Source organism: Ursus maritimus, unplaced genomic scaffold (assembly GCF_017311325.1).
Source record: "Ursus maritimus isolate PB19 unplaced genomic scaffold, ASM1731132v1 scaffold_1, whole genome shotgun sequence".
In the NCBI taxonomy this organism is placed as follows: domain Eukaryota; kingdom Metazoa; phylum Chordata; class Mammalia; order Carnivora; family Ursidae; genus Ursus; species Ursus maritimus.
This window is the reverse complement of record NW_024423343.1, coordinates 7042206-7063149: the sequence shown is the minus strand read 5'-3', so window position 1 is coordinate 7063149 and position 20944 is coordinate 7042206.

Sequence of the window (20944 nt, the reverse complement as noted above, 5' to 3'; positions counted from 1 at the left end):
AGACTCAGCTCCAGCGCTTCCGCTTCTTCCCCAATTGGCTTCTTCCTCCTTCCCTAACTGAGTAAAATGACTCACAGCCCCTGCTTCCTTCTGTAGGCACCGGGGTTGGAGGGGGGGAGGCACAGGGACTCAAGCAGACAGTGACATGCTGCTCGTGTGTTTAGGCAGGTCAAGAATACAGTAGGACAAGTGAGGCACCTGGGAGCAAAAGGTAAGGGGGATTTGCTCTCAGGAGCCCACCTGAACTTGCACCACCTTGAATGTACCCCCCACCGCCGCCCCCCCTTGCCTCTCCCCGGCCCCAGCCTGCAGAGCAGATGGAATGGGGCAGGGGTGGTGGTGGTGAGCCCTGCCACTAGAGGCCAGGAGGAGTGACAGTTGGCCATGCTCCCAACTGTAGCCCTGGCGGTGACCCTGGGAAAGAGAGGGAAGGGGTGGAGGGGCAGGCAGGAGAGGCCGTCCTTGGAATTATGTGGAGTCATGTTTGGGTATATGGGATGTCCAGAGAATTTTCCTGTCTAATTTTGAGCACATCCCCAGAAATGGTTTGTCTTGCTTCAGTTATTTTAAAACAGCATTCAGTATGGGGAGCAGCTAAGAGCCCAGACTCAGGAGCCACAGTGCCGAAATGGGCCCCAAATGGGCCAGGCTCCGTGCCAGGCCGTGAGGACCCCTGGAGAATAAGGTAATACTCCCAGCTTCGAGAAGAGGCATATACGCGGGCTAACAGCTGTATTGCTGTGGCGTAAGAAGTGCGTGGACCACAGAGCCATGCGATGACTCTCCTTCAGGAGTTAGCTGGGGAAACATGACAACTTTTAGAAAGGCCATGACCATGGCAGTGAGGATCTGGGGCTCTGGGGTCAGACCGCTTGGGTTTAGCCCCCAGCCCCCCGCTGACCAACTATATGACCTTGGCTAAGCACTTCACTTGACATTGCCTCAGTTTCCCCACCTGCAAAAAGAGGAGAATAATGGCATGAGCCTCAGAGGGTCTTTGTGAGGACTGAAAGACCCACAGGTGTTTAGTAACCTTGGCTATGCACACACCCTCGACAAGCGTCAGTGGTAGCCACGGAGAGCGTCTGACAAAAACACAGTGGTTCTTGTTTCCATTTCGACCTCCGCCACGGGTAAGGCCACTTTTTTCGTTTTTGGTTTGTTTTTTTTTAAAGATTTTTATTTTTTTTTTTAAGATTTTTATTTATTTATACGACAGAGAGAGAGCACAAGCAGGGGCAGAGGGAGAGGGAGAAGCAGGCTCCCCGTTGAGCAGGGAGCCCGATGCGGGGCTCGATCCCAGGACCCTGGGATCAGGACCTCAGCCGACGGCAGATGCCTAACCGACTGACTTGTGTAGAAGCTGCTGAGTCCTTGCCTCTCAATACACCTTCTCCGGGGTGACTGCTTCATTCCCGGGTTCCTGGGCCGGGTCCTGGCCCCAGATCTGACAACCCACATGGCTTTGGGCCAGTTGTTCCCATGGGCCACACCGTGACACCCGGGACAGGAGAACAGTGGCCTGTGCCTGTCAGGAGCGGCGTGGGGCCTGGGCCGCCGCTCCAGCGCCCGGGCCCGTGAGGCTCCATGCACAGTAGCCCCTCAAGTTCTCTCCCCTCGGTCCTTCCTTTCGGCCATGGGGGGCGCAAAGCAGGAGCAGCCCTGTCCCCACAAGCCTCCACTCGCAGGTTCCCTCCTGGGGGACCTAACCCGCCTGGAACCAGAAAGAAACACAAAGGCTGCTCACCGGGGGGCAGTTTCTCAGCCTTCGTGGTGTTGACCTCTGGGGCATTTGAGTCATTCTTTGTTGTGGGGCCGTCCTGTGTCCTGTGCGTTTTAGGGTGCTTAACAGCATCCCTGGCCTCTGCCCGCCAGAGGCAGGACTCCCCAACACCGCCAAATGTCCTGGCGCGGGGGGGGGGGGGGGGTGGTGAAGTCCTCCCCGGAAGTGAATAACTGCCATCCCACACTTCCCCTGATAAAGAGTCACTCCTTTTGAAGAAGATAAGGATGCTGATTGTGACACCTAACAACAGCAGCCCAAAGCAGGAAACCAGGAGGGAGGCTCTCCCCACAAATCTGTAAAAATAACACCAGACCAGTTAGGCTCCTTCCGTCTCAAGGGACAAAGAGGTGGGGGTCACCTCAGGGGATGGGGTCTGTCACCAAGGTGCTTGGGAAGTGAGGAAGTTTCACAGCTGTGCCCAGGGGGAATGGGAAGAGCAGCCCCTCCGCAGTCAGGGTACAAGCCCCATGTGAGCCCAGGTTCCGCCCTAGGGCCCCATCAGAGGCCAGCCCCCACGCTCACCACCCTGCTGCTTCCTGTCTCTGCCTGGTCCACAGTCCTAGCCCCTGGCTCAGTATGTCTGACGTTTAAAACGTCCAAGGAGCTCAGTTTGGGGTCAGCTAATCTCCACCTGTCTTACTAGTTTGGGTTCCCCAGAAACAGGCTCTGTGACAAAGTCAGGAAGATGCTCCAAGAGCAGGTAGCCCCTGGGGCCAACTGGGCCTTAAACTGTCTCGGAAGAGGAGAAAGCTGGGTGCTTACACACCAGCTCCCGTGAGCCACGGTGAAGGGCTGCCTCCGGGGGGTGTTAATTCCTCAACCCTTCTCGCCTGTCAGCAAAGACAATTCCAGCAGCCAGAGAGAGCATGACACGGGTGGGGCACCAACGTGCCCGCTCCACCAGCCCCTGGGTCAGCACCAAGGGCAAAGCACCAGAACCCAGCCTCCCGGCGGCCACTGGTCTTTCCTGTTTCTACTCTGCGCTATTGGGCTGACATTCCTGGGTGCCCAGAGAGATATCTCTGAAGAGATACTTAGTGTAAGTATGTCCCAAATAATATAATGAGAGATTGAAGATACAAATGGACAGTGGTCAGACCATATATAGATATAGAACTCTGACCCACAGCCTGCTGGTAAACCAAGCCCTCATCCACAGTAAGCAGCCCAGGAAGGCAGCCTGCTGTCTCTTGTGACAGTCCAGGCAGCCAGACAACAACCTCTAACACCTGGCCCCAAATAGCCGGGACTTGATTAATACCTGATAGCGTCCCTAATTTTTGTCCCTGCTTCCAACTAGGACAAACCAGCGAGAGCCAAATGTGTCCCCCCAGCCAGTCACATAGACACCCCACTTCTAGGTAGCCCACTTCCAGCTTCCCCAGGCCCCAGGCCCCCATCAGGGCACACCTGAAGCTTCCCTATTTCCACCCTAAGCTCTCCCACTCCTCTCCCTGCCTCTGGGGCTCTGCTGAGGCACACGGGACAGCTATCAGCTCTGAATAGATAGCCCTGCCTTTTCTCGTTCGCTCTGTCTTATGTCTACAATAAGTCTCAAATAATTTACACTAAAAATGTATGGGTTTTTTAAATCTGATATTAAAATTTAACAGGGTGTCCTGAATTTTTTCTGGCAACGGTAGGCCGCTCCATCTATCCAGGGACCCAGGTTCAGACTCCATCCCCCAGAGCTGGGGGACTACCCTGCTCCCTCAGCTGGAAGGAGGCATCTGAAACCCTAAGGTACAAGCCCGTAGCAAGCAAAGAGCAGTAATAGCAAATACCACCCAGCGCAGCCTGGACTGAAAGCTCTGGTTTCCCATCAAGGAGAACCAGATTGAAGCGAAGGGAGCGCTTGTTTCGGGGTAGAAGTCTTAGGCACAGATGAAAATTTAGAGAAGGAAATATCCCCTGGCGAAGTTATATTTCGCTCCTAAGGCGTCTAAAGGTAGCTACCTGTTAGCTGCATTACCTTGGCCAAGCTATTCAACACCCGGATGGACGGGATTTGCAGCGTGAGTTTACCCTCACCACCGGCCCCCGACACAGACAAACTAACCCAAACATCCTACTCCTCAGAGGAACAGAACAGAATTCTGAGAATCCACAGGTTATCGCTCACAATATCCAGGACGTGTCATTCACAATGTTCAGGACCCTTTTCAGAATTGCTTTATAAAAAGGAACCTGCAAAATGTCACCCATGTCAAAAGCAAAGATAAGCAGCACAGATCAATCCCATTACATATGTTAGAATCAGCAAAGATGTTAAAGCAGCTAGGAAACTACACCCCAGAACCTTAGAAAAATACTCCTGATGTATAGATATAGATAAAGATATATATGTCCTAAAGTGTGTGTGTGTATATATATGCCATATATACTATATATATTAGTATATATATGTTTATATAGTATATATATCTTTATATAATATCTTTATAAAGTATATATGTACTTCAGGATATATATAATATATATTTAGGAGTATTATATATCCATTATCTATCTATCTATCTATCTATCTATCTATCATCCTAGCAAAGAAATAGACATTTTAAAAAGTCAACCCCAGAATTCTAGTCTGGGTTAAAAGATCCTTCAAAAATTAAGGTGACATAAAGACATTTTCAGATAAAAGAAAACTTTGCTCTAAGATCTCCTACCAAAAAATGCGAAGGGAATTTCTTGAGACTGATGGATTATGACAATAGGTAGAAACTCCGATCTTTAGGAAGGAATGAAAAGCATTGAAAGTGGATAAGTAGGAAAGACCCCTCCTTTCTCTTAATTTCTTTAAAATATGACTGTGTAAAGCAATAATTATAACGTTCTATTGTAGTGGTCGTAATGAATGTAGAGGAAGGACTTACAACCATGTATTATAAAGGACAGAAGAGGCTGGGAAACAGCTATGTAATTGTAAATTTTAGAGGTTTTACCCAAAGTGGGACAATATTAACTCTAAATAGACGTGTATTTTCAGCTCTAGAGTAACCACCAAAGAAGGGGATTCTCGGGGAACTTCTTCCGGTGGCCTCCAGTCCCACCTCCATATTTCCTCCGTATGTCTGATCTTTTGACCCTTTCTGTGCCATGCTGGACCCTGTCCTGATTCTACTCCACAGAACAGCACCAGGGGGAGGCTACACTTAAGACCGATTTCAGGGAAGATGTGGGGCAATGAATGCTTGCTCCAACAGAGAACATCACGGCCGGCAACTGACGAATAACGATTAAACATGTTTGTTCTTAAAATTCTTCAGTCACCTAGCCAATTTTTCTCTGATCTACTTTCTTTGGGACCCCGTGCCCCGCCCCCACTTGCCCTCGCTCTCCACGATCTTCTCGCATTGTCCTGTTGGACAACGTGGTCCCGCGTCTCCTTCAAAGCCCATCCCGGCCGTGCCTTGGGGGTCAGCTCCTCACAATAGCCATGATCCTCCAAGATGTTCTGCTACAGAAAGATAGTTTTCTCTCTGAAAAATTCCACTACTAGCTTTTAAGCCCATTTTCCCTCCTTCCTACATACAGATAACACCGTGGAGACGTCTCCTGGCTCCCTTCTCTAGTAAACTGAGCAAATGAGCTCCAACGCAAACTTGTATCATCCACTCATCCAGGTTCTGAGCCAAACAAGTGCCTTAGAAGTATCAAAACCCACCCTTATGGCTATTGTTACTGAAGTACCCCCTGGGATCCCACTCCCCATCTGGCTTATTTGCTCATCCAAAGTATACATTTCTGGAGCACCTCCTACGTGCTAGGCACCCAGTGCTTGTCATGTTACATATACGACTCTCCCTGAGGAGGCTTTTTCAGAAAGCTCCTTAGAGGATTAAAAAAATATATATTCTAGTATCTGGTATTTCTCTGTACCATCCCCTTGTCACTGATAAACACAGGGCCACCTGAAGGCCGGCTTGAACCACCCAAGTCTAACTGTGAAAGCTTCATGCCAGGGCCACCTGGCTGGCTCAGTTAAGCATCCGACTCTTGGTTTGGGCTCAGGTCCTGCTTTCAGGGTTGTGAGATCGAGCCCCTCATTGGGTCCCATTCTCAGCGTGGAGTCTGCTTAAAACTACCTCTCACTTTACCCCCTCACAACCCCCGCAAAGAAAGAAATCAATCTTTTTTTAAAAACCCAAAAAACAAAACAAAAAACCTTTGTGCCAGCCATCTACTGCTGCAAAACATACCACCCCAAAACTTCGTGGCCATAAACAATACTCATGTTGCTCACAGATCTGCAATTTGGGGAGGGCTTGTTGGAAACAGCTTGTCCCGGCTTCCATCACTGTTACTGGGTGAGCTTGAAGGCCGGGCTGGGGGCTGGGACCATTGCAGTATCATTCGTTCACAGGCCTGGTGGCTGATGCTGCTGTTAGCTGGGACCTCAGTGGTGGCAGGAACACCTATGGCCCAGCCTCTGGAGTCCTGCAGAATCCCTGTGCTGCGTTCCATTTGAAACAACCCCACATGCCAGGAGAAGAGAGTTAGACTCCACCTGCTGATGGGGAAGTGTCAAAGAACTCACAGACATGTTTTAAAACCCCATGGCCTTGAAGAGACATGTTGCTCATAACTGGGCCGCGTATTCCCCAGGAAGCTTCCTTAACATTCTCCTTGCCAGTTTCCCCCAAAGATCAAGGCATCCTGCTACTTATCTCTCCCTCCCCCCCTCCTTCTCCCTCCTCCTCCCCACCCCCCTCCCCCCTCCCCTCCTCCTACCCCATCTGCCTCCACCCAGACAGACGTTCAGTCTTCCTCCATTCTAGCACCTGTGGTCCCTTTTACCTTTTACATCAAGTTACACTTAGACTCTCATGTGTCCCCTTTCCCTGTGCTCCGTGCATTGTCAGTTTCCTCAATGGAACCAACAAAGTCTTCCCACCCAGGGAAGGTGGGAGGGGGTCGGTTGTCACTCTTTAATATTTTTCATGCTGACCCCAGAACAACACGGGTTTGAACTGCGTGGGTCTGCTTAAACATGGATTTTCCTTTTATAAATACAGTAGAGTACTGTAAACGTATTTTCTGTTTCTTACGATTTGTCATATTCTCCTTTCTCGAGCTGACTTTAGTGTAAGGAGACAGTATGTGATACATGTAACATGCAAAATAGCTGTTAATCGATTGTTTATGTTGTCGGTAAGGCTTCCGCCCACCAGTAGGCTACTCACAGACAAGTTTGGGGGGAGCCAAAAGTTACCCGTGGGTTTATTTTTTTCAAGATTTTATTTATTTATTTGAGAGAGACAGAGACAGAGAGAGAATGAGCGGGGGAGGAGGGGCAGAGGAAGAGGGAGAAGAAGGTCCCTACTGAGCAGGGAGTCTGATGTGGGGCTCCATCCCAGGACCCTGAGATCATGACCTGAGCCGAAGGCAGACACTTCACTGACTGAGCCCCCTAGGTGCCCCTATCCATGGATTTTTGACTGCATGAGGGGGTCTGGCACCTCCAATCCCCTCGTTGTTCAAGGGTCAGCTGTATATATATATTAACGTGTGTGTGTATAAAACACATTTATATATTTGAAAATAAACCCAAGAATTCACACAATAATTATATGTGCAAGTTGAGCCAGCATTCTGGATAGACTAGACATCTTTATATACACATAACCCGTGAATAGAAGTAAATGCATCTAAACGTATAGGGAAAGGGCACACCCAAGGGAGACGTTAATGAAGACCCCGTTTACAGAGGCACAGGCAGAGTGGAGAGAACCAGCGAAGGATGTTGAGACACCCAGGGACCAGTCACAGCAAGAAGCCACTACCTCCCTGAGGTCACTTGTTATCCAAGGCAATGAGAGCCGGAGCCAGAAAGAGGGGTGCCTGCTAGATGCTGGGGCCATAAAAGGAACCAGGAACAGCAGAGACGGGCAGGGCTTAAAGGCACCTCTACCTCACTTGTCTCCTTCTCTTCCCCCCCACCCCCACTAGTTCTCCTATTGCCCAAACCAAGCAGAGGCCAGAGGACAAGGGACTCCAGGCGGCGGCAATGTCCATAGGGGTCAGCTTCCAGACACGGGGCACACCGAGAAGGGCAGACGATGGAGGAGCAGGAGAGTGGGCAAAGCAGCAAAATCAATACACCTTGTTACAAAAATGAATATGATCATCTTTGGACGGCAACTCTTTCAAACTACACATACATTGGGAGTAAGAGACGGGGGGGCACACATGCAAACAACTGAGAAAAATAGACATTGACAGTCATTGGCACGATAGCCGCTCTTAATTACATGAGCTAATGGAGTGGGATTCCTGGCATGACTTACTCCAAAGTAATTTATATTTGGCTTGGAAAGCAGAATGGTTTTTATAACAGATTTTTCTAATTATGTTTTGCTTATGTTAATACGAGGATTTGATTCCTCAAGTAAATACCACCTGATCACAAAACAGGATGGCTCGAAAGCACACTGAGCGCCAGGTGGAAGACAGGCTGGGATTTCACAATTTGCTGCTAACGATGCAAAAGTAGATGCAAAAGTCGTTGCTTTGGTTTCCCGGGGGCTGCGCTCTCCAGCTGTGTGTAGAGGCACGAAGGGCAACTCCTGCATCTCACGCTTCCTCTGGATTCATCGAAAACAATAACATTCAAACTGCGATGGTGAGCATCGCCTGCAGAAGCTGCGAGAACGCATACCCCCCCACCCCAGGGCCTGCCAGGAGCACCGGCTTCCCTTGGTCTGGATGGTGCCTGGGAATGTGAATTTCAACAAGCATTCCAGATCAACGGGATGCCAGTGGTCAAGGCATCACATCTGGGGAAATGCTGTTCAAAGTGCGGAACGTATTCACGCATAAAGGAAGCGAAGCGGCTTAACAAAGCGCAGAATGGTCTGGGATCAGAGCTGGCTTCAAATCCCAACTTTGCCGTGGATGAGTTGAGGCCAGTTTCCTTCTCTGTCATTTGCGAGAAGGGTGATAAATAGACATAAGGGTACACTTGCAAATGATAGATGCAAAGTGAAGACGAGGGCCGATACATAGTGGCGCTCACTGTTTGTACCCAGAGGCTTCTCGACTGAGCCTTTCTCAGGATAATTGGGTTCTGGGAGTCCTAGCTTAGAAGACCCAGGAACACAGCACCTATGAGGTGTGCCGGGCGGATGCCCAGCCCCGTGTCCTTGTGCTCACGGAGCACCACCCTGAGATAGACCTCATACATCCCATGGTTTTCAAGGCTCCCCGTCTCCTTGTTTCCACTCAGGAAATTATTACTCATCCTGCAGCATACGGACAACAGGTTTTTACCCATTCTCTCTTGCCGCTGGCATCACGCCATCCAACAATATGGTGTTAACAAAAAATATTCAAACTAGCCGTCTTCAATTTTTGGTTCTGGTTCATAATGTAACGCAACGAAAGGGAAAATCTTTTGCACAGTCCCAGTGGTGCAGAAACATTTAGAAATGATTCTAAATATAGGCTCCCAGATGACAGAGGGCTTGTTTTCTGTCATTCTGTGATTTCTTTTTCACAGCATGTTCTATGTGCTGGCATAAAAAATTTTAATGAAGTCAGAATGCTAAATTTAAGTGAACCTTTGCTCTCGTTCATTGCAAAATACAGCTTGTTGCCATTTAATTGGCTGTGCATCTTGGCACCAGACCGGCAAGCAGCAAAACAAAAATCAGACGTCAGAATGCAACAGTCTTGATTATGCCCCGATTCTAACTACCACTGTGGGTCTTTCCTAACCTTTTATGTAATTGACCTTCGGTGAATACATGCAAAAAGTGTTTTCAATTGTTCCTCTTAATCACCCTAATTAGACATGAGTATGTGATAATATATGACTTGAGGAATAGTTTACGTAATCTAATTACTGATGCTTGATGATATATGATAAGCTCCAACTTTTTTTGTCAATAAATAACGTACGAATACTGCTTATTATGGGGGATAAATTTATACTGCAAGCTGTTCTAACCAAGCCATTCAAAACATTCACTTATAACTTAGGTACAAAATCTACAGTAACCTGTTAGCGACTACACAATCAAAAGCAGCTCTGCTAGAACTATGCTTCTCAAACTTAGGGGGACATAGGGGCGTCTGGGTGGCTCCGTCGGTTAAGCATCTGCCTTCGGCTCAGGTCATGATCCCGGGGTCCTGGGATCAAGTTTTGCATCAGGCTCCTTCTCAGTGAGAGCCTGCTTCTCCCTCTGCCTGCTGCTCCCCCTGCTTGTGCACGCTCTCTCTGACAAATAAATAAATAAAATCTTAAAAAAAAAAAAAACCCAAACCTTAGGGGTACAAAATATCACCTGAGGAGACCCTTCAAAATGCAGGCTCTGGGACCACCCACAGAGAATCTGACTTGTAGCCCCTAGGGCGAGGGAGAGATGAAACCAAGAACATGCATTTCAATCAACTTCCCAGGTGATGCTGGTGTGGCTCGTGGAGGACTAACTAGTCCATTTCTCCTGGAGGACCTGCCGGTTCCCTCACCAGGGCAGACTCCCAACTTTGGCATCCTACCCTGGCTGGAGGCAGGCGTGTGTCTAGGATTAAGGAAAGTTCCAGCTCCTGAACTTCTCTTGGCCCGACCCCATGACAGTCTAATCACAAACCGGGTAAGTTCATGAAAATCCAGCAGGTTGTTATCTCAACGATTGTTCAGAGAGGTTAATCCTAGATGCCTTTGGGGCCGAATAAAAATGCACCGTCCTATGTGTGTTTTGCTTGATCCTCGTTACGCCATAAAGTGAGTGTTACCGATATTTTATAGAGAAAGAAACTGAGGTTCAGGGAAGGCAGGGCACTTGGCAAAGCTCACAGAAGAAAGGTGGAAAACCAAGTCTCTGTGCCCGTGTCTTCAGTCTTCAAATGCATCCTTTCCGACTCCTTGTCAAGAGTTCGGTTGTATTGCCAGGATATGTGGAGGTGGGTTAAGCATTTTACATAAGAAATAAACTAATTACCTCTCAGAATTAATTTTCTATGTGAGAGGAGATTACTCTGCATTCACAGAACAGCAGCTACACAGGAAATGATTAAAATTCTAAGAAAACTTTTCCTCCGTCTCTATCTTCAGACCTTTTACAATGCTTCCATCTTTTGGTTAGGTGTGAAAATAGAAAAGCAAGTTGAGTCCTGGGTTGCCTCTGATTTTCAAACCCGCTACCAAAGGCCCAGGGTCCCCTGGCTTGGTTCCCTGGAGCTGGGCGGAGTTGTTGCTGGAGCGGTTTCCCAACGGATTGGAAGAGGTATCCTCACAAACCTAACCCTAGAATTTCCTTTTGACTTTTGCAGTTTGGATGGTTTTGTAGTTTTGATGGTCTGCTCAGACTGTCATAACAAAATACCATACCGTTCAGTTTCCGGTGAGAGCCCACTTCCTGGTTCACACAGAGCAGTTTTCTGGGTGTCTTCACATGCGTGGCAGAGAGAGGGAATGAGGTCTCTCTCCTTTCCCTCTTTTTATAAGGTCGACATTCCTATCGGATTAAGGCCCCACATTTATGACCTCATTGAACTTTACTTGTCTCCTAAAAGCCCTTCTCCACTTACAGTCACTTAATCCCCTTGGGGGTTAGGGATTCAACACATGAATTTTGAGGGGGACGACATTCAGTTGATAGGAAATGGAGTCAGTAATTTTCCAGGAAAGCAACTTTGGAAGGAGGCAAGTGGGCAGTTTTCCTAACTGAAGACAGAAAGTTCTGTGTGAGAGGGTACCCTCCGGACCTTTTTGTGGAGAAACCGGCCCTTAGGCAGGGCACGAGAAATACTCCGGCTCTGAATCTGCTTCCACGGCGTCTCAGGCAGAGCTGGGCGCCAGTGTGTCCATGTTTGTGTGTTTCCTGGGGAGGCTTGCTTTGGCCACAATGGCTTCCCTGCGGCGTTTAGGACACACCAGGCAAGCTCTGGCCTTAGGGCTGCCTTAGGCTGGGGTCCCTAGAAGCAGAGCCTGAGACCGGGATTCTTGTGCAAGGGATTTATTGAGGAAATACTCGGAGTTTCAGGAGAGGTGTTGAGGGAATCAGGATAGGTCAGAGGAAGAAGTTAGGAGAACTACAGTTTCAGAAGAAGTGTAGCCTAAGCCTGTCCCACAGGGAGCTTGGGAAGGAACGTACATTGCATCATGGAGATTGTCCTTACTTAGCAGGACTCCCCACGCATCGTGAACAGTAACTGAAGCATGTTCACAGCTTCCTGGGAGGACACTTCGTGACATGTGCTCTCAGAAGTTGGGTTCCAGGTCGATACCTACATTCTATCTGCCTGACAAAAAAAAGGTATCTTGGACAAATCCTGAAAAACATATTTTTTTAAAAAATCAACTCTTCCCAGCCTTCCCCCCAAACAACACATAGGAAATTGTTTACTCCTCGCCTGGACAAAATGGGCAAAGAATGTAGACAGATATACTGCCCAAAGAGAATGGATGGTGAACACGCAAATAAGTGAGAGAATGTTCAGTTTTACCAAAGAAATGCAAAGTAAAACGACAGTCAGATACGATTATCATCTACCAAACTAGTGCACATTTTTTTTCTGTTGTACTACCAGAACTGGTGACGACGTGGACACGAAGAACCTTCTACAGCGTGGTGGACGGTACAGGGGTGACGGCTGAGGGAGAGTGTGTGGCGGCCAGCTGTTTTCAGAGACTTTGCTGTCCTCATAATCTTTGACCTGCTAGAATTAGAACTCTACCGGAACCCTGCTCTACCAAAGTAATCCGAAATTCAGGGAAGGGAGGGCTTTTGAAACCAGCCATATGGGTTTTCTGTTTTTTAATTTTTTAGCAGGAACACTGCTTACAAAGTTGCTGGCAGTTTCCAGTTTTTGAAGGTGGTACTTCTGCAGCAGAGGCCTTCCCTTACGACCCCATATAAACATCCACCCAGACTTCATGTGCTTTGGAAAAATTAATAGAAATGTGCTGTTTAGTCACCGGAAGGTAAAGCAAATCCCTACGCATCGATCTTAAGCATGTTGCGAAATCACCACAAATGGGAATACAGGATCGCTGGGGGGAGGGGCAGAGAAGTTTCCACTCACTCACCCCCATGCAGGAGACCCGTCCTCTTGGCCTTGCCTGAGAGGTCACCGTGGGTTGTGGCCGATAGGACAGGCAGCGCCCCCACACTGCGGCCGAGGAGCCGTCACCTCCACGGTCATGAGTCAGGGCCTGAGAAAGAGCACAGAGAGGCCCCTTTCCCTCTGCCAGGAGTCCTCCCCCCCACACACACCACCATCTAGGACCTGGAGTAGCGCTCTGAGCTTCTGGGACGTACAGCGACTCATTTCCTCAGATCCTGGCAAAGGCAAGCGGGACAGGGCGGGCATTTTCTGCTCTCAGTCTCTGTAATGGAATTACATCTAAGGGGTTTTCCTGCTCTAAAGTTCTAAATTTCCATTTTAGTCAAGGCTTTCTGCTTACAAGAAGAGAAACTAGCTGGGGAAGAGCAGACCCAGGAGCTGGGAACGGGGCTGTCGGGTGGAGGGCAGCTCCATCCTGGGCCCTGTTCTCTCTGGACACGTCCTCTGCCCACCTCTTCTTTGCTCCTGTCCACAGACAGCTCTTCTGCCCACTCCTGGCCTCCCTGGCTTCGCCTCATCTTGGCATGGCTGCTCCAGACCCCGAGGTCCAGCTCCCCACACTCAAACCCCTGCAAATGGAACGTGGCCCCGCTCGGGTCTGTGTCCATGGCTGGTGCAAAGTGTGGAGTGGTAGAGGGTCCAGTGACGTGGGAGAATCGTAGGCAGCAGACGCATGATGTTACCAGAGAGAAAGAGAAGTGGACTTGGGGAGGGGCGGGACCCTTCAGATGTCTCTAACAGAGTTGGCGGCTCCTTCCTTCCCCCGCCTTCTCCTGGTACTTGGGTTCGTCCTCTGGTTCCCTGAGCAGCACAGGACAAGGAGGACTAGACGTGAGAAATGTATTGAGGGAGATGCCTGTGGGGGAAGACGGGAGGGGCGCTGGGCAAGGCTGGTCTTCTCAGGGCCAACGGGGTGTCTATGTTCGTCAGCTCAGGCTGCAATAACAGGATGCCATAGACTGGGGGTGGAGGGTTTAAATAGCAGACATTTATTTCTTGTAGTTCTGGAGGCTGGGAAGTCCAAGATGAAGCTTCCAGAGATTCTATGTCTGGCAAGAGCCTTCTTCCTGGTTTGCAGACAGCCATGGGGAGAGAGAGATCATCTCTCAGGTGTCCCTTCTTTTTTTTTTTTTTAATTTTTTTTAAGTTTTATTTAACTAATCTCTACACCCTACACGGGGCTCAAATGTATGACCTCGAGATCAAGAGTCACATGCTCTTCTGACTGAGCCAGCCGGGCGCCCCTCTCAGGTGTCCCTTCTTAAAGGGCACTAATCCCACTCAGGAGGGTTCCACCCTCATGACCTTCCAAAGGCCCCGACTCCAATTACCAGCACAGTTGGGGGGTAGGGCTTTCACGCATGAATTCTAGGAGGACACACTCAGTCTGTGACAGCACTCTGGAGGTAAAGTCAGAAGAGGAGTCTCCCGTGTCTCAGGAGCTCCCCCGCGGTGCTTGGTCACTGGCTGGGGCGTCCGAGGGTCGCATGGACAGCTTGGATATGGTGGTGGCTTCGGAGCGCAGCTGCTGGGGTCATTAGTCGATTACTCGTCCCCAGCAGGAGAGCTGAGAGGCACGAGTTCAAAGGCCAACACCCAGGCCCTTCTTTAGTTTAAAAATGCAAAAACTCCTTCGCTTGAAGGCTGTACGAAAACAGAAGGTGAGCTAGGTTTGGCAGGTGGGCCATATGCTGCCGACCCCTGGGTTAAGGCGTAGGTTAAGGTTTCTGTTGCTTGCACAGAAGAGGCAAGTCTGGGTGACACCAGGATACTGACTTAAGGCTGCTTGTCCTAATTCCCAGTGCAAATTAGTCCTTGACACTCAGGCTTACACACCTGCAGACCGTACCTTAACTGGTAATTTAAGGATAAAGTAGCTGGGGGGGGGCAGGGCTTCTGTAACAGACCTGCAAGGACAAAGGTACAGCTTAACAAGTCACAGGGGAGTCCCTAGGAAGAATCAAACGTCTGTGAGATGTTTCCCCACAACCCCAGTCCCCAACACAGCAGAGGGGTCCCTTACTCTTAATTCCAACACACATACACTCCTAAGTGAGATGGAGCTGAGAAGGGTTGAAAACCTTCATGGGCGTGGAGGTCAAGTTGGACCCAAGGAGATGGGGCTTTGAGAGAAAAAAGAGGTAAAGAGGATTAAAGAAACTGGAAGGAGGGAGGGAGAGAAAGAGACAGAGACGGAGAGAGTGACACAGAGAGAGACTGTGGACGAGATGGTGGGGGCCACTCTGCCCGCCAGGGTGTGGTCAAGTGGTGCCACCCCCAAGGTCTAGGGCAGGGCCTGGGCTGTGGGAGACCTCAGAGGCGAGTTGGAGAGCCCTTTCTGAATCTCCAGCTCATGGCGGACTCTGCACGGGCTGGACTGGATCACTGGAACCTGCAGGGAAGGACAATGGAACATTCCATGATCCTGAGTGGCGTTCCCCAGCTCGATCATTCTGCCCTGGACTGGACTGCCCCACACCTCCTGGGAAGCAAGGGCGGTGCTGGGGTTACCCCGGTGGCTGGAGAAGCCATTTGTCTGCGTCCAGTCTTTGACGAGACTAAGGGAGCTCTGCAGTTTGACTGTGGGGACGCTTAAGAGCCCAAGGTCTAGTGCACACGATGGGATAGAAAAATTTCCTTACTGGAAAGAAGAGGTGCAGGACAAAATGCTGGAATGCAAGTGAGTCACATACCACAGAGTGGCCAGTCCTGTGCCCCGTCCCTGTTGGACACTGTGTCCCTGGCTGGTTCCTCTTAATTTGGGGGTGTCCTCCCCGAGGTAGTGCCTGGGTCCTGGGATTTGCAGAACAGAGGGCTATTTCAACATTTGGTCTTTTTAAAGACAAAAGGTCCACTTGATACCTCAGCAAAGATCCATGTCTCATGACATGCAATATTTACTTCTTGACTTTGTCAGAATTCTAGTCCACCGCTGCCCGCTTTCTCTGATGTTCTGGTGCGCAGCAAGGCAGTGTCGGGAGGGGCTCCACGCAGCTATTAATACCCAGGGAGTCACTCCCACGATGCCACTGGAAATGGTCTCCCTTCACTTTCCGTGGAGGGGGAAGAGAAAATAGTTCCACCATATGGCAACAGTATTTCCCGTATTCCAGGTCTATTCTAATATTTCTAATTGTAACTTTTGGGTTATGAACATTTTCTCTCATTGACAAATACTATTATTTAGAACAGAGATTAACTCACTCGGAAGTTCAGGAGATTTCCGATCTAGGCACTTTTCCCCAAAAGCCTGGAAACGGTGTGCTGGTTCACACCAAAAGTGCTTGGTGAGAAGAGCAGTGTGTTTGTCAAGATTGTAAAGGGGAAAACCCTGGCTTCGTGCTCACCTGTGGGGGCCTGACCATTTTGCCTGCCCAGCCCTGGACTTTTCTTGGGCTTGTCTGATGTATTAATCAGGGTTTTTGGATGGGAAGCGGAAATAAAAACCCAATGTAGGGGCACCTGGGTGACTCAGTCAGTTAAGTATCCAACTCTTGATTTTAGCTCAGCTCAGGACCTTGGGGTTATGAGATCGAGCCCTGAACTGGGCTCTGTGCTGGGTGTGGAGCCTACTTGGGATTCTCTCTCTCCCTCTGCCTCAGCCTCCCTGCTCACATGCTCCCTCTCTCTCTCTCTCTCTCTCAAAAATGAAAAAAATAAAAACAATGTAAACCAGCTTTAGTAAAATGCAATGGTGTATTGGTTCAAGTAACCAGACTGGGAGGAGAATAGGGCCAGGTTAGTTTCAGGAGTGGCTGGAACTAGGGGCTCCAATACCATCAAGATTCTCAGTTTCTCATCTCCTCTTCTTGTGTGATTGCCCCGTCTTCTTTTCAGACTAAGCTTTTCATGACACATGGGAGGGACATGGCGACCAGTGGAACCCGATGCGTATCCCCAGACTTCCTACCCAAAGGAGAAAAGGGACTCTCTCTCCTAGATCCAGTTTAAAAGTTCCTGTGCAGAACAGTGATTGGCAAGGGTTTCTATGCCCATTCCTGGGGCCAATTTGCGGCACGGAGGGACAGGGAAATGCCATGAATGTAGTCAGGAGCGCAGAATCTGTTCATAAAAGAAGGGGGGCTGGGCTGTCTGAACAGAAGTTGTGTCCTATGTCTCCCTTCTTCTGAGAACCATCCTTTCCCTTCCACCTGGGGGGAGCCATCCTGAAAGGCTGATGCCATCCCTTTGCCCCATTGATAGTTAGACATGGGCATCTGCTAGCCCACCAGCATCCTCTCCCAGGAGTTTAGAACTGGGGCTCAGAGGTGCCAGGCTTGCTTGTACTGACAGGCCGTTGGAGGGGCCACGTCTTCACTGTCTGGGTGGGAGGACTGAGAAACAAAAGAAGCCCAGCCGCCAGACAAGAGGAAAAGGAAGTGGCAACTTACGGAGGGAAGTAGATGCCGAGGGCTGAGCATTCTGATGGGACTTGCGTCCTGGTTCCCCCGATCCCTGGTGTCAGCCACATCCCCACCCGCTGCCAGCTCTCTGCAACACCCTGGATCTGAATATCCCCTCCCTCTCCCTTAAGGAAGCTCAAGTTGCACTTCTATTGCCTGTCATTAAAAGCATTCTGGGAGTGCCTGGGTGGCTCAGCCGGTTAAGCGACCAACTCTTGGTTCCGGCTCAGGTCGCGAACTCAGAGTCCTGGGATCAAGCCCCGCATTGGACTCCACGCTCAGCAGGGAGCCTGCTTGAGGATTCTCTCTCCCTCTTCCTCTGCCCCTCCCCTCCTCTGAAATACATAAATATATCTTTAAAAAAAATAGCCTTCTGATACTCATCCTAAAAAAACAGCCACAACCCTAATGTGCTGACATGTAGCACAGCAGCATGGTTAAATGGGGGGGGGGGTGTTCGTTCTGGTGTCAGGGTGTCAGTTTTCCTCGAACAAATCCGAGCTCTGCCTCTTCCTAACTCTGTGACATGCACAAGCTACTTGACCTCTGTGTGTCGGTTTCGCACCTGTAAAAGGAAAGATTAACAGCATCTGCATTGTGTAGGGTGAGAAAGAAAGAAGTTAAACCAGGTAGAGCACAGTCCCTGGCGTGTAAAAATCACTCAATAAAGTTTGGCTGTTATTCACGGTAGGAGATGGCAGGAGTGTCTGGGAGAAATTTAAACATCTCTTTAAAGACCAAAGAAGCAAACCAAGGGAGCTAACTTCCCACAAACACACTCTCTAGCCACGGGTCATAGTCCCAGCTTGCTAGATGTGCTATGCCGAACGCTCAGCCACCATTCCAGTACTTGGCTGCCACTACGGAGGAGGGATAACAGGGGCTTCCTCTAAGAAAATTGAGCTTTGCTATAAAGCTTGTGTTGGGGTATAAGGCTAATACCCACCTCAGACGCTGTCATCGTTAAAATATGAAATCTGAGTATCAACATATATAGAGAGTAGATGATGGGACCTGCATGTGCTTTAGTCCGGGTGCAGAATCTGGGGTTTCTGGGGCGCCTGGGTGGCTCAGTCGTTAAGCGTCTGCCTTCGGCTCATCAGGCTCCTCCCCTGGGATCCTGCTTCTTCCTCTCCCACTCCCCCTGCTTGTGTTCCCTCTCTCACTGGCTGTCTCTCTCTGTCAAATAAATAAATAAAATCTTAAAAAAAAATAATCTAGGGATTCTTTCTGATGAAATTTTCTCATAGTATCCATACATAGGCAAACACAACACTAAATAGAACAAAGAAAAACCAAGGGATAAAAATGTTAAGCAACACATGCTTATAAGGAATCATGTTTACTGTCATAAAACAGCAATATCTGGAGGGATCGTTAGTATGTCTGAAAACCTATGTTGGTTGATTTCTTGGTCATCCTTTGGTTTACTAGCAGCTACTATGTTTATCTAGTAGACAATTAACACAGTAACATGGTTAGCTTACTTTCACTTTTAGGGATCTAATTTTGGAAAGAGTTGAAAAGGAGTGGAAGTAAAGAATTAAAGATCAACAGTGGTTTAAAAAAAACCAAGAAATTATATTTTTAAAAAGAATAAGAGGAAAAAACCCAGAAGAGTCAAACCTCCCTGGCACGGCCTCCTGGCCAGCCCATTTTTACTTTCTTTTTTTTTTTTTATTTAAGATTTTATGTATTTATTTGAGAGAGAGACAGAGAGCGTGTGTGAGTACAGGGGGTGGGGAGAGGGGCAGAGGGAGAGGGAGAGGCAGGCTCCCTGCTGAGCAGGGAGCCTCCAATGTGGGGCTCGATCCCAGGACCCTGAGATCATGACCTGAGCCAAAGGCACCCGCTTAACCAACTGAGCCACCCAGGCGCCCCTCATTTTTACTTTATATTCCTTGAATAACGTACATTCAGATCTCCCCTCCTGAAAAGCGAGCTCTAGGTCAGGATCCAAGCCTGGGCCCTCTGTCTTCCACACTGGGCTCACCCCTGTGCCAGACCCACACTAGGACTCAACTGTTTACACTTGCCCATTGAAAGATAAAAGGAATCAGAAAGACCTAAAGGGGAAAGACCAGAGGAAATAGGACTGTCGTCTGAAAGTTGGACTTGAAGTCTGCCGAATTGGAGGAGCACTAGAGGACCTCACAGATGAGGTGCGTAGGCATTGATGGTTAGGGTGAAAGTCTCTGGGAAGTTTTTAACTGTTACGTTAAATCTGGTTATACTTCGCTTCAGTGATACTAAACTTTGCACAGAGAAACTTCTTTGGTGAGTGATGCCTCTTCCACTCCTCCATGAGCAAATTTGCGCTGCTTAACACACTACTACAAGAATCTTGGAATATTTTTCTTACACCTTACATCAATTAGAGGCAGTCAGAATCCATTTCATAGATGTTGCTTTCCAGCAAAGCATGCTGAATTCTTTAAACAGTCATTACTAACCAGAGCAAAACTAAAAACTTTTCTCCTAAGACTCATTATCTGTCTCCAGAATATTCAGACAACCTCATTTCCTCCTCCCTCCTCTTACTCATCCCCATCCAGCCATTCCCATCAAGGTCCTGGGAATACACCTGAGGCCTCCACATCAGACTGCTCTTTACCAGGATGCCTTCCTTTTTGTCTAATTTAGGAATTAATTACATATGATTTCACATTATTCTCTGTTTTACGTAGTCTAGTCGAGCCAAACTGCAGTATCAGCTGGAAGATAATGGAGTACAGTGGTTAAGGGCGCAGCTGCTAGAGTCGGGAGCCTGTGTGTGAACCCCGGTCTTGCCACTGACTAGCTAGGTGTCCTCAAGCAAATTATTTAGCCTCTCCGTGCTTCAGGTTCCTCATCTGTAAATAAGAATGAAGATGGTAACAGGAGCTAACAGTAAGCTTACCAAGTAGGGTTGTTAGGAGGATTAAAAGAATTACAATGTGTGAGGTTGTCAGAAGAGTTCATGGGCTAGAACACTGTGGAAGCTTTCATGCTTCTTAGTTATCTCCCACAGAGCTCAGCACCCAGATGAATACATGGTTTTATAAATACACGTTCATTCTTATAACTTTTTCTTGCATATATAGTACAAGTGTAATGGGTAATAATTAGAAAACACATATAAGATATAGAAAAAACACAATAAAATAAAAGCACATGTCAATTATACTCAAATTAAAACAAAAACACACCAGCAATACCACTGCCCAGAGTTAATGCTATCAGTATTTTCATATATTCTATTCACTGATTAAACAGCATTTACTGGGGTGCTTGGGTGGCTCAGTCGGTTGAGTGTCCAACTCAGTTTTGGCTCAGGTCATGATCTCAGGGTCCTGGTATCAAGCCCCATGTTGGGCTCTGTGCTCAGTGCAGTCTGCTTCGGATTCTCTTCCTCTCCCTCTTATTCATTCATTCTCTTTCTCTCAAATAAAGAAATAAAGAAAATCTTTTAAAAAAACCCCAGCATTTACTGAGCACCTAATATATAACAAGCTTCATGCTCTTGCAGGCTATGATGTTGAGCCAAAAGAGACACAGCTCCTGCCTCACAGAGTTTACCATCTGGTGTGGGGAGATACACCTTCATCAAGAAATGATATAACTATGCAAAGCCACAACTGTGATTATTGCTATAAAGGAGAGGTAAGTGTGTAGTAGGGAGACCTGACCTAGTTGTAAAGGTCTG